The sequence below is a fragment of the Cyprinodon tularosa genome, unplaced genomic scaffold, assembly GCF_016077235.1.
Source record: "Cyprinodon tularosa strain WSP-4 unplaced genomic scaffold, ASM1607723v1 ctg1074, whole genome shotgun sequence".
NCBI classification, from domain to species: Eukaryota; Metazoa; Chordata; class Actinopteri; order Cyprinodontiformes; family Cyprinodontidae; genus Cyprinodon; species Cyprinodon tularosa.
The window spans coordinates 105,363-111,743 of NW_024037865.1; positions in this window are offsets into that span (position 1 = coordinate 105,363).

The window sequence follows — 6,381 nt, forward strand, 5'->3', positions numbered from 1 at the left end:
ATTCAATTTGCATGTTTTCTAAACCAAAACAAGGCTTTGTTTTCAGTGCACCCAATAATTCAAAAACTCAACGCTATTTCTGCCATTTTGAATTGAAAAAGCTCCCTGGATGGGAAGCAAAATGTCTTCAAACTTGGAAACAAAGTCCAGTGGATTGTTTAACTTTTTTGGAATGACTATGACCTGGATGACAGAGATCTTCACCAGCAACTGTTTAGTTACACACATATTTTTTATTATTAATAATTACTATTCAGGAATAAACATTTGTCTTTGATTAAAGTAAAATACTATGAGGAACAAAAGTCTATTTAGGCAATAATACATTTAGTAATATTTAACCCTTTTGACCAATTTTCAATAAAAGCACCATTAACAAGTAACCTGAAGAGAGGGGTCATCAGGCAGCAATTCAACTCAGACCATGTAGCAAGAGTGCAACATATTGCCAGGAAAAGGGAAAGATAGAAACTCTGAGTAGGACGTTCTCTTATTTGTATTTTAAATTATCACATTTGTAGGATTAAGAATGACCTTTTGTGTTATAGTGCGAACTTAAAGGAGTAACCTTTAACATTTGGATAATTTTTGATTAGACCACTAAGCTACACCAATTGATACACACACACAGTCCAGTAGAGAGAAAACAAAAAACGTTGGAACTGTACATTTACAGTCATATGTTTATATCTATATATATATATATATATATATATATATATATATATATATATATATATATATATAATTTTTTTTACTACTTTTCAAGGCTGCACTTTAAAAAAAAGATGAAATTGTCCAGAGAGATGTTCAAAACTACATTTTCTTTTTGTTTTACACTTGTGTAAACAAAATGACAAATAAAATCTGTCTAAGATTACTTCAAAGCAGGAAGAAGGAGAAGGGAGGTCCACTATTTCAGAATGATAAACTTCACTGAGCATTGGCATTGGCAGAGAAACTGGCAGATGGATTAAAATTCAACAGGAAAACAGATAAAAATAGGAAAATACTAAGAACAAACTATGTGGATGTGAAGATGTAACATACAGCAGAATGGGTTGTTGACTGTTTTTTTAATTTCGGGCAAAAGTTCCTGTGATGTTATGAGCCGGAAAGCTCTTGAACTCCAATACCCAGCATGCAATGGGGCACGTGGCGTCACGGGTTAGAGGCTAGTGCGAGAGGGCAGTTCTGAATGTAGTTTGCTACTGAAAGGTTCTTTGGAAGTTTGGAAATAAATATACAGAACAAGTTTACACACCTCGTGTGTTCTACATAGAATCGAAGAACAACACAGTTCCAAAAATCTTTGGAAGAATCTGCCAAGGCTCAGCCACCTGACGTCTGTGTGCAGCAGTAGATCAGGGTGGTCTGCACCTGCCACCTCGAGCTGGGCACGGAATAAACGCCTCTGAAAACTCCCGGCCCGAACAGAGCAAGCGATCTTCATCGCAACGTCCATGACATGCTTCATATTTAAAATACTGCCGCACAGCTGTTGCTGAATGATGCAGTGGTTGAGCCACAAAATCCAGGAAAGTTTCAGACAGCTTGAACAGAGCAACGAATCCAGCTTTTCCTTTTTATTTTTCATATTATTATTATGAAAATAGACGTTGGCCTCAGATGGTCGACTGAAACTCCGCCCGCGATCGACTGGTAGATCGTGATCGACTGAAACTCCGCCCGCGATCGACTGGTAGATCGCGATCGACTGAAACTCCGCCCGCGATCCACTGGTAGATCGCGATCGACTGAAACTCCGCCCGCGATCCACTGGTAGATCGCGATCGACTGAAACTCCGCCCGCGATCCACTGGTAGATCGCGATCGACTGAAACTCCGCCCGCGATCGACTGGTAGATCGCGTTTGACTGAAACTCCGCCCGCGATCCACTGGTAGATCGCGATCGACTGAAACTCCGCCCGCGATCGACTGGTAGATCGCGTTTGACTGAAACTCCGCCCGCGATCGACTGGTAGATCGCGATCGACTGAAATTCCGCCCGCAATCGTCTGGTAGATCGCGATCGACTGGTTGGGCACCCCTGCTCTAGGCCGTAGTTCAATGATCGACTTTGTTGTCGTTTCATCTGACCTGTGGCCGCATGTCTCAGACACTCGGGTGAAGAGAGGGACGGAGCTCTCCACTCACCACTACCTAGGGGTGAGTTGGCTCAGATGGTGGGGGAGGATGCCGGTCAGACCTGGTAGGCCCAAACATATAGTCAGGGTTTGCTGGGAACATCTGGCAGAATCCCCCATGAGAGGGAGCTTTAATTCCCACCTCCAGCAGAGCTTTGAACACGTTTTGAGGGAGATGGGGGACATCGAGTCTGAGTGGACCATGTTCCATGCCTTTATTGTTGAGGGAAGCTGTCAAGCTGAAGGAGGAGTCCTATTAGGCTGTGAATAATTTCTTTTAATTTCAAGAAACTCCATGGACCCAATGTAGCTCCACAGATGTTCTTTTACCTTTGTGGGAATGACAGTTTTCTGTTGTTTAGAATTTTAGCTCAATATCATACATGTTATGTAATCAAGTGACTAAAAATCAGTTTTAGATCATAGTTCTCCATTAGCTTCAAAAGTTATGCCTTTTGTTTTTGCATTTCAAGTCTCGTATACTTTTTAATAATATTTATATGTAAATAGGATTTTTACATAATAGTTTCCATCCTGTGTGATGGATTGACTCAGAATCTATGTGGGATCATGGTACTCTAATGGTTCCATTAGATGCACCTTTTAGTTTTGCATATCAAGCTTCTAAATGTTAGTTATATTATGTTGTTATGTTATGTTATAAATGTTATGTAGGCTAAATATTAATATTCTAGCCTAATAGCTTCTCGGCTTCAAAAGCTAAGCCTACACTTTTAATTTGAATTGCACTGTAGAAGGTGTATGCTATAGAAGAAGATTGGAAATAAGTGAGTTTCCTTTTGTGTGAATGTGCTATTTTGCAGTTATTGTGACAGACAACGAAGAAAGTAACCTTTTTAAAAATAAACTATGCTCTCTTTTATCTATCTAATGTCATGGTTGGACAGGTAATCTGTTATATGGAGCATTTCCACGGTCAGCTGACGTACTTATGGGCAAATACGAGACAAGCCACCCGCTTCATTATGTCAACCATGCAGCAAATTGACGAAGATGACCGAGAGGTTCTTTGATAACTTAAAGCAGAGGTCACGGGTTAGCTGACCGGGGCCCGGATCTGGACCCACCTGCTGGCTAAACCGGAGCATGTTGTCCAACGACAGTGTCTAACTTCACTTGCGCTGCTTCTAAAGCCCCCGAACATCCGGGACCAGGCTACACATGATACAAATTAGCAAATGAGCTGCTGTCAGTCTGGGCTGCTACTGTTAGCTTATTTTAGATGCAGCAGGCAAACCTGTGGGAAGCCGGGCGATGAGAAAGAAGAAGAAGATGATGAGAAAAAGAGAGCAGAGAAAGTGTGGACTGCTGGAAGAACTGTGGTGAACTGGTGAATAGGGATGGGCGATATGGACAAAAAAATGTATCACGACAGTTTCTAGGTTTTACCACGATAACGATAAGTGACGGTAAAAAACAAAACAAAAACACAATATCAGCCTAATGTATCAAACCAATCAAACAAGCCTGAAATATGAGAACAAGTTTCACATTTATTTAAATGCTACACAGCAAATAACTTGGCTTATAAAATATTGCAAAGTAGTACAACTGTAAATACAACCTGATAAATTAAGAAACAGAACTTAAAGGAGAAGTTCGGTTTTTTACACTTTAAGCCCATTTTCTGTAGTGTCCAGGATGAAATCGAATGATCGACACCAAAATTTTGACAATTGGTCCTGTCTCTGCTTTTTGGCTCATTTAGAATCCCCCCCTGGCTGCTTTAGAATGGCTAGCATAGAGCATGTCCGATAATGTCCTTAAAACAACCTTAAAACGTTCTTTTTTTAAAATATGCTACTCACCGTGTCGTCAGCGCTGTTCAATGACGTTCCAAAAAAAGTTTCGTGAAGAAAAAACGTTCCTGTAGTGTTTTATTTAGCATTTTGTAAATCCCATTGAGTTCTGTAGGAATAGTCAATATTCCCCTGCCACCGGAAACGGAAATGGGGCCTGTTTACACAGTTGTAGTCTTTTCGCTTCACTCTGTGTACTCCGACGTCGAGGTGCTAACGTCTCTGTTAAACACTTTAAAAAACTCTGAAAATGGAATACGAAAGGTGGATTCTTGATTCTCGACGTCGGAGTACACAGAGTGAAGCGAAAAGACTACAACTGTGTAAACAGGCCCCATTTCCGTTTCCGGTGGCAGGGGAATATTGACTATTCCTACAGAACTCAATGGGATTTACAAAATGCTAAATAAAACACTACAGGAACGTTTTTTCTTCACGAAACTTTTTTTGGAACGTCATTGAACAGCGCTGACGACACGGTGAGTAGCATATTTTTAAAAAAGAACGTTTAAGGTTGTTTTAAGGACATTATCGGACATGCTCTATGCAAGCCATTCTAAAGCAGCCAGGGGGGGATTCTAAATGAGCCAAAAAGCAGAGACAGGAGCAATTGTCAAACTTTTGGTGTCGATCATTCGATTTCATCCTGGACACTACAGAAAATGGGCTTAAAGTGTTAAAAACCGAACTTCTCGTTTAAAAGTATTTCACTGAAAATTAAAACTAATCAGTAATCACCTCCTAATATAATTAGATGTGTAAATTACCAGTTGCTGGAACATGCCATATATTGGATAAATAAATACTAGTGCAAGTTCTAAATAAAATTCAAATGTTATATCAACCTGTAACAACCTTTTTTGCTGTTGGGCTACAAAAATGTGCGAATGGCATGATAAATAAAGGGAAAAAAACAGAAAAATCTAAATACTAAAATAGAAATAAATAATTTCAATAAATTCCAACAAACATGTAAAACCTGAAATACTTCTTTGTGCAAGAATGTAAAAATAAGACTAGCAGGATCGTCAGCATGCTAAACAATATAATAAAAATAAATAACTTCAATAAATTTAAAAAGAATATAAAAACTGAAATACCTCTCTGTGCAACAACCAAGCAAAACGCAACGGCCTGTTAACTCTTTTTATCGCTTGCTTTGGCTGTCATATGGTGTGGAATGAGCAAACGCGTCAGCAAGTTTTGTTTGAGTGGCAGTTGGTTTCTTAACAAAGGTTTTTTGAAGTCGAGGCTTCTGCTGCATTGCAGCGCATCTTCTGACTAGCATCATATTCCGATTTGTGTTTGTGGTTTAGGCGGTGAAATAAATTTGTAGTGTTGCTGTCCTTTGTCGTCACAGTTTGTCTGCAAACTTAGCATATTACAACTTTCTACTCCGTATCAGACTTTTTAAATCCAAACCAGTTCCAGATAACGGAGCTGGAGCCTCTTTTAGGAACCAGGTCTTGGGGCACGTCTCCTCCACCTTCCGCCATGCTTGTTGTTTGTGCATGGCTCGCACGTGGGTTGGACTGCAGGTGTGTCACGCCCAGTATACGTCACCGGCGGGAGTTTATCGTTTTTATCGCAAGATGACAAATTGTTACCACGAGGAATTTCTTTGACGATATATCGCACACGATAACATATCGCCCATCCCTACTGGTGAAAGAAAAGTGAAATGGCGTGCTCAAAGATGACCCTGCACATTTAGAGGATGTTTGGCTCAACCTGCTGCTGTGAAGCAGGATTCTCCACCATGAACAGAATCAGAAATAACCATCGAGCTATAGAATGGCTTAGTCTCCATTCAAACCCAGGTTTAAAGCCTTGCAGGGCAGCATAAAGCCCACTGCTCTCTTAGCCTTAAAAAAGAAAAAAAAAAGTCAGTTCAGGTGTTTCATAAAATATATGAATCAGGAAATGTTCTGTATACCAAACTGATTGTTGTTCTCTACTTCAAAAAACTTTAGATACTAAAATGGAAATACGTAAAAAAAAGTTATATTTTCTTTTTTTATTTAAAAAGTCAATTTATAACATGGATGCATAACCACCTCATTTTATTTCAGAGTTAAATTCCATTTAAAGTAACAGATTATAATTAAAATTTCTCCGGACCTTTACTGGTTGTTGATTTTCTTTATTCGATTTTATTTACCCGCTGATTTTAACTGGTTACCCCTAAATTACAGTATGTTGATAAAACCACAACATCAATAAATATAAAGAATGGCATTGTAAAGTAACAAATAATATCGCTCAAATGAGTTTATAAGGGAAAGATTTTATTTGATTTATATAAATTTGGTGTCTGTGAAACACATCTAGAAACAACAAAACATTTTTTATGAGTATTGTAATTCAAACTTCATGGAAATTACTACAAATATAAGTTAAAGGAGTCATAGAA